Genomic DNA, 8170 nt, shown 5'->3' on the forward strand with positions numbered 1-8170 from the left:
CCCCCCCCCCCCGTTTTCTGTTCTCGGTGTCTATTTGCTGCGTCTTGTTTCTTTGTCCGCTTCTGTTGTCATCAGCGGCACGGGAAGTGTGGGCCGCGCCATTCCTGGGCAGGCTGCACTTTCTTTTCACGCTGGGCGGCTTTCCTCACGAGGTACTCATTGCCCGTGGGGCTCCCCCACGCGGGGGACACCCCTGCGTGGCACGGCACTCCTTGCGCGCATCAGCACTGCACATGGGCCAGCTCCACACGGGTCAAGGAGGCCCGGGGCTTGAACCTCGGGCCTCCCATGTGGTAGATGGACGCCCTAACCACTGGGCCAAAGTCCGTTTCCCTCCATTTCTTATTAACCTCGTATCTTCCTATTCTGTTCCTTAATCGTCTATTCTCCTTATCCATTCATTGAGCCATTAAATCAACTATGAACCTACTGTGTTAGGTGCTGGAGCTACAATCATAGAAACAAAACAAAACAAAAAAGAACGAACTTAACTCTTGTTTTTAGAAACCCTATGATCTTGTGGTGAGACAAATATCAAATAAATAAACATTTAAAAATTTAGTTACAAATTAAGAAAAGTGTCATGTAAGAATATTTGGGATTGAGAGACTAAAATAGGGGAATCTCATTTAGATCGAGGGCATCAGGGAAAAGTTCTCTAAGACAGTGAATTTTATGCAGAGAAATTGAGGATGGAAGTAAGAGTTAGGCATGGGTAGACGTAAGAGCATTCTGAACAAAGGGAACAGTATGTGAAAAAGCCTAAAGGTAGGAAGCAAGACCGGAAAAAGACCAAGTGTATCTAGAGTGAGAAAATAGGAGACTGAGGAGAATGGGAAGCACTGAAGGATTTTAAGCAAATGATAAAGAGTGGCTATTTATGGAGGTCGGGTGATAGATGGAGTCTTGGCCCAAGTCCAACTAACAGTGGTTCCAAAAGTGAGCCAAACTGATAATTTCTTTCTCCAGTTCTATAAAGTATAGGGGGAATATATTCTCAGTAAATGGCAGAATCCACACATTGGTTCCCTGACCCACAGACATGGAACTGACACTCCCTTTCCTACATACACACTGAAATAATAGACCAAAAGCAAATTCTTGTCCCTGGGGAAATTGTAAACCATAGCAAAGATTTGAGAAAGGCAAGGGTAGTGATTCCTATCACATTTCATTTTTACTTTCTTGGTTGGCCTGTGCATAAGCCACAGAGTCATGGCGAATGACGGTAGATTATCGCAAACGCCATCAGGTGATGATGCCAATGGCATCTACATTTTCAAATCTTTACTATCTAGTAAGTCAACTAGATTATTAGAACCAATCAACACTGTCCCATCATCTAATATAAAATTAAGAACCTGAGAAATGCATTACTTTTCGTCTTTATCAGTAATCAAATCAGAAGCAGTTTGCATTTACACGGCAAAAACAATTGTATACTTTCATTAAGTTGCTCAAGGGCTATGCCAACTTTCTTACTCTTTGTCACGATATGGATCAGGTACAGTTTGATTGTTCTGCTATCTCACAGATGTCCCATTAGTCCACTACTTTGATGACCTTCTGGTAGTTGGTCGTGATGAGAAGGAAGAATAAGCAACCTAGGTTTCTTTGTAAGAAGGATGCATGCCAAAGAGAGGGAGCTAAACCCCACCAATGTTCAGAGGACTACCACATTCCTGAAGGGATCCATTAATTTGGGACAGGTTAGGGTATCCTTATTAAAGTAAGAGACAAGTTGTTATACCTTGCACTTCTCATTATGTACAAAGAGGCCCAATCCTTAGTAGTCCAGCTTTGGATTTAGAAGCAACACACACGAAACTTGGGCATGTTGGAGTAAGTCCCTGCCCTCATCTGCTGACAGCTATTTTCCATTTGGAAACAGTTCCTGGCTTGATATGCTGGAATTGTCTGGAAGCCTGACCGTGGAACACCAAGGGACAGGGTGACCCAAATTGCCCATCATAAAGTGGGTACTATCCAATCCATTAAACTATAAAATAAGATATTTACAGCAGCACTGCTATAGAAGGTGCAAACAGTTTACATGAGATTAAGCCTGAGCAGGTTTGTAAGGCACAGAAAACTAAATAAGCAGGTGACTCAAATTCTCCTGGTGTATTTTCAGCTTCCAGCCAAGATGAAGCAACAGAGACAAGATTTACCCTTCCGCCTGAAACAACAAACAGACAAAAATCTGTGAAATGATATTTTTCAAGACATTGAACATCAGGCAAAGAAGGACAGTGATCCTTGACAGACAGAAAACCAATGAGGCGAGTCCTATGATTGTCCCAGCTCACTTCCCTTGAAAGAGTTTCAGTGCTGTGGTGCAGGGACAGAGCCTGGCAGACTCCTCAAGTTGAGGAGACGAAGAGGAGTTTCTGGGGAAGAACACGGTGGATAAAGATTGTGCTGAGCACCAGAGAAGAGAAATTCAGAATATCTGCGAATGTCCCTTCCAGCATATAGCAGAACATGTAGGTGAAGAAACTAGCTAAGGCTGGGAAAATAGTCATCTGAGAGGATTAGAAGGAATAGTAATCAACACTCTCACAAGGCTGGGAATAGTGCCTGTTCCCGCCAGTCAAAATGGAAAACCTCAAAATTCATGGGACATTGGGTGAGTATGCAGAAGGATTTTGCCTCAGTAGTGGGGAAAAATTAGCCCTAGACTAAATGTTGTTCTGCGGCCACCTAAAAAAACCTTAAAAGCAAGACCAGAAAGGTTCAACGTATTTGTAACTTAACTGCATCTCAGAACAAAGCTCAATAGATTTATAGGAACAGAAAAATATCTAGCAACCAGAAAGATAAAACCACAATATCTGGCATCCAACTAAAACCTACTAGGTATGCAAACCAGCAGAAAAGTACAATCCATCAAGAGGAGAAAAATATGTCCCAGAGACTTAAATCTTTGATCCATCCATGTGCCAAGTGAGCCCTGACTTTTAGCAGAGTTGCAACACCTACTCTCCAATTCGTTGGACTCTCTCAGGACAGCTAAAAAGGAGATGATGAGGAACAAGACCCATCCCAAGGAACAGAGAGTGCCTGCAACTGCAAGCAAGATAGTTCCACCCATCTGCCCCATGGGATCTAAGCGCCCTCTCAATTAGAAGCAGAGTGGACATCACCATCCCCAAATCCCCAAGATTGGGGAATGAACAATGGACTAAAGTAGTCCTATTATTATTCTACTATAGACTTATTATTATTCTAGCAATGGAAGAACTTTCATCATTGATATAAAGGCAGTGACCACCAGAGGTTCTGAGGAACGGGAGAGGGAATAATAGGTGCAATATGGGGGTGTTTTTGGGACATTGGAGTTGTCCTGCATGACATTGAAGTTATGCATACAGGCCATTGTATAGTTCTGTCATAACCTACAAAATTGTGCGGGACGGAGGGTAAACTATAACACAAACTGTAATCCATGGGTAGTAGCAATGCTTCAATATGTGTTCATCAATTGTAAAAAATGTACCACACTAATGAGGGATATTGTTGATGTGGGAAAGTGTGGGAGGGGGAGGAGGTAGGGCATACAGGAATCCATTATATTTTTATATTAACATTTATGTAATCTAAAGCTTCTTTAAAAATAAAAAATAATGAAAAAAGAGGAGAAAAATCAAAACGCTCCCAGAATTGGCAAAGATGTTGGAATTATCAAAGATATTAAAAATAGTAATAGTTCAAAAGTTAAGGAGAGACATGGAAGGTATAAAAAAGATATGAACTGAACCTTTAGAGAAGAAAACTATAGGTTTGAGATGAAAAATACACCAGAAAGGACCTGTTCAATACAGACAATTTCAATATACACTATTTCAATATAGATTTGATAATGAATTCTCTTAGAAGCATTATACTTATTCTACTCTATCGCTTTATTCTCATTTTAAATTGAACATTAAGGGACAGCAGTATTTGTAACTCTGCCAATATCTATAGAGGCCTATTGCCATTTTTGTCTTTTATGAAATTTTTGACCCCAAGAAAGACAGGAATACATTTTTTTCCTCTATTGAGTTGGTGAAATGTATTCTTGGCTATTACAATACTAATGGCTTTGGGGCTTTGAATTGGTAAATATTGATGTGTGAAAAAGCATGATACATTCCATGTGATCTCAAACACATAAAAAAAAGTATGTTCAGTTGTGTGTATACACACACACAGGCCTAGAAGGATATGTCAACCTTCTAGGTTGCTTGTGATTCTGGATGACTTTTGTATTCTTTGCTTATTGTGTTTTTTTAATTTTCTATATTGCACAATTAACTTAAAAGTTTGAAAAATAAATGCTATTTTAAAAATCTTAAAAAAATAAACAGCATCAGTAAACTGTGAGGTAACTCCAAGCAGTCTTCTGTATAAATAAGTGGACTCTCAAAGACGGGGGGTGGGTAGAGAAAAATACTTGAAGAATCTCTTCCCAAATTTGGTGAAAACAATGGACCAATCCATCCAATAAGATCAGCCAACTCCAAACTCAAGAATTATGTGGAAATGACACCCAGATATATCATTAGCAAGTTGCTTAAAACCAATAATAAAAAGAAAATTGTAAGAGCAGCCTGAATGAAAAGACATATCACTTACAAATGTACACAGAAGAATAGTAGATTTCTCATTGAAAACAGTACTTTAAAGTACAGAAAGAAGTTGTAAAGAACCTGTCAACTTAGAATTCTATACTCAGCAAAAATATCTTTCAAAAACAAAGGAAGGATTTCCAGAAAGTTTGTGTACTAGAAAGACACGGGACTCTTCTCTCGTAGAAAAATAACTAAAGGAAGGCAGAAATGGCCTGGAAAAAAAAATCTTCTAGGGTTTAGGACACCAGGGGAAGGCTGGATACTACACTGAAGAGAGAGGGATAAAGGAAAAGAATTGTAATGGCAAACTGTGAGTTAATCGTGGCAGCTGCTGCTGCTGGCACCGTCCCGCACACCGAAGACACTTGAATTCTCTGGCCTGGGGCTGACGGCTACCAAGTGGGTCCCAGGGATGCACCTCCCCAGGAAAGGGGAGAAGGAGGAGCACAGCCTAAGGCTGACTCAGCTTTTGACCCACAAATTTGGTCTGCTGTGTCCTATGAGCCCTTCCAGGCTGGGTGGGGCTGCATTATTGCTTCTTTTGGGATCTAGCTCAGGACAAAGTAGATCTGACTCTCTTTTTTTTTAAGATTTATTTTACTTATTAATTTCTCCCTACCCACTCATTGTTTTGCATTTGCTATGTCTGTTTGTTGTGTGCTGGTCTTTTTTTTTTGAGAAGGCACCAGAAACTGAACCCAGGACCTCCCATGTGGGAGGGAGGCACCTAATTGCTTGAGCCACCTCCACTCAATGCTTTGTCTCTCGTTATGTTTTTCTTCATGTCCTTTGTTGCGTCATCTTGTTGTGAGAGTGCGCAGCGCTTGCCCATTGTATCAGCTCACTGTCTTGCTCGTCTTCTTTAGGAGGCACTGGGAACTGAACCTGGGACCTCCCATATGGTAGGTGGGAGCTCATTCACTTGAACCACATCTGCTTCCTGAAGGACACTTTTTATCCTTGTGCTTTCCAACTTTCTTCCACCTGCCCAGTGGTCTTGATGGCTGGAGCTTGAGCAGCTGTTTTGGTCCATGAAGTGGAGGTCATGCACTGAAGATGGAGGAGCAGGATAGCAGGGGCTTGGAAGACATTGTAGACTTGCCACACCTCCCTGGATATGTTGTTTGAAGACATTTTATTTATGAAATAAGTAAGCTTCTATCTTGTTTATGCCTCTTTGAGGATTGTTATTTTGTTGTGTCCAGCCAAACCAAACTGTAATGGATGTATTGCAAGCTATCCCATGGCCAGCCTTCTACAGAGGGACACACTAGATCACACTGATCTAGTCCATGTTGCAGCAAACACACTCCCAACAGTCATTGAACTGAAAGGGCTGCCAAAGAGGGCTATCTGCTGGCAGACCAACGAAGTGCATGTGAGGAAATTGAAAGTAAATGGGAGGCTTTTCCCGACCTTTATAGCCTCCATCCCCAAGGCCCTAGGAAGCAAGTCTACAACCCATTACTGGGCCCAGAGCCCAGTTTTGAGGAACTAACAGGGACATTCCTAAAGACCAGGTCAAACCAAGAATCAAAGAACAATGGTAAACACACCCTCCTGCTACTAAACCCTTACAAAAGAGAGAAATTGAGCATCTGAGTAAACTCACCATTCTAATCAGAGGCCTAGACACCACCAAAAAATTACAAGCCATACTAAGAAAATGGAGGACATGGCCCAAGCAAAGGAATATACTAAAGTCCCAGAAGAGACACAAAATTTGAGACAACTAATTAAAAAGATGCACGCAAATTTCCAAAATCACATTAATGAGTTGAAAGACAATTTGGCTAAAGAGGTAAATGACATCAAGAAGACACTGAGGGAAAGTGGACGTGGCTCAACTGATAGAGCATCTGTTTACCATATAGGAGGTCTAGGGTTCAAACCCAGGGCCTCCTGACCCATGTGGTAAGCTGGTCCACACGTAGTGCTGCCACACACAAGGAGGGCTGTGCCACACAGGGGCGCCCCCTTGTAGGGGTGCCCCATGCACAAGGTGTGCACCCGACAAGGAGAGCCACCCTGCATGAAAAAAACACAGCCCGCCCAGGAGTGGCGCCGCACACAGGGAGAGCTGACACAGCAAGATGATGCAACAAAAAAGAGACACAGTTTCCCAGTGCTGCTGGATAATGCAAGGGGATACAGAAGAACACACAGTGAATGGACACAGAGAGCAGACAATGGGAGGGAAGGGGAGAGAAATAAATAAATGTTTAAAAAAAGAGAACACATTGAGGGAAGCAGATGTGGCTCAACTGATAGAACATCTGTTTACCATATAGGAGGCCCAGGATTCAAACCCAGGGCTTCTTGGTCCATGTGGTAAGCTCGTCCATGTGCAGTGATGCTGTGTGCAAGGAGTGCTGTGCCACACAGGTGTGTTCCCCATGTAGGGGAGCCCCATGCACAAGGAGTGAGTCCTGCAAGGAGAGCTGCCCTGCATGAAAAGTGCAGCCCACCCAGGAGTGGCACCACACACACACAGAGCTGACTCACAAGATGACGCAACAAAAAAAGACACAGATTCCTGGTGCCGCTGAGAATGCAAGTGGACACCAAAGAACACACAGCAAATGGGACACAAGAGAGCAGACAGTGGGGGAAGGAGAGAGGAAGGGGAGAGAAATAAATAAAAATAAAATAAAGAAGAAGACACTGAGTGAGCACAAAAAAGAATTTGAAAACCTGACTAGAAAAGTAACAGAGCTCATGGGAATGAAAGACACAATAGCTGAGATAAAAAACATATTGGAGGCATACAACAGCAGACTCAAAATGAAAGAAGAAAGAATAAGTGATACCAAAGACAGAATAGCTGAAATTGAAGAGAGAAAAGAATGAAAAATTTGAGCAGGGGCTCAGGGAGGTGAATGATAACATAAAACGCGACAACATACGTGTCCTGGGAGTTCCAGAAGGAGAAGAGAAGGGAAAAGGGGCAGAAAGAGTATTTGAGGAAATAATAGCTGAAAAATTCCCAACTCTTATGAAAGAAATGAACTTACATGTCAAAGAAGACCAGTATACCCCAATCAGAATAAATGTGAATCGACCTACTCTAAAACATATACTACTCAGAATTTCAAATGTCAAAGATAAAGAGAAAATTCTGAGAGCAGTGCTCGCTTCGGCAGCACATATACTAAAATTGGATCGATACAGAGAAGATTAGCATGGGCCCTGCGCAAGGATGACACGCAAATTTGTGAAGCGTTCCATATTTTTGAGAGTGTTGCTGTGGGGGGAGTGGGGGATGGGGGCGGTGGGGTTGAATGGGACCTCATATTTTTTGAATGTAATATTTAAAAAATAAAATTAAATTAAATTAAAAAATGAAAGCAGCAAGGGAGAAGCAAACCATCACATAAGAGGGGTGTTCAATAAGACTTAATGTGGATTTTTTTAATCAGAAAGCATGGAGGCGAGAAGACAGTGGTATGATACAATTAGGATATTGAAAGAGAAAAATTGCCAGTTGAGAATTCTTTATCCAGCAAAATTGTCCTTTAAATATGAAGGTGAGTGTAAGATATTCAGAAAGAAAT

At 41.8% G+C, this 8170-nt stretch overlaps 1 non-coding gene across 1 annotated transcript; it reads left to right on the forward strand.

The window, feature by feature from the left end:
• Positions 1 to 7743: 7743 nt before the first annotated feature.
• Positions 7744 to 7850, forward strand: LOC131273391 (U6 spliceosomal RNA). Its single transcript, XR_009180586.1, has one exon. It is a non-coding gene; the product is annotated as a U6 spliceosomal RNA (small nuclear RNA).
• The last annotated feature ends 320 nt before the right edge of the window (positions 7851 to 8170 follow it).

Source organism: Dasypus novemcinctus, chromosome 14 (genome assembly GCF_030445035.2).
Source record: "Dasypus novemcinctus isolate mDasNov1 chromosome 14, mDasNov1.1.hap2, whole genome shotgun sequence".
In the NCBI taxonomy this organism is placed as follows: domain Eukaryota; kingdom Metazoa; phylum Chordata; class Mammalia; order Cingulata; family Dasypodidae; genus Dasypus; species Dasypus novemcinctus.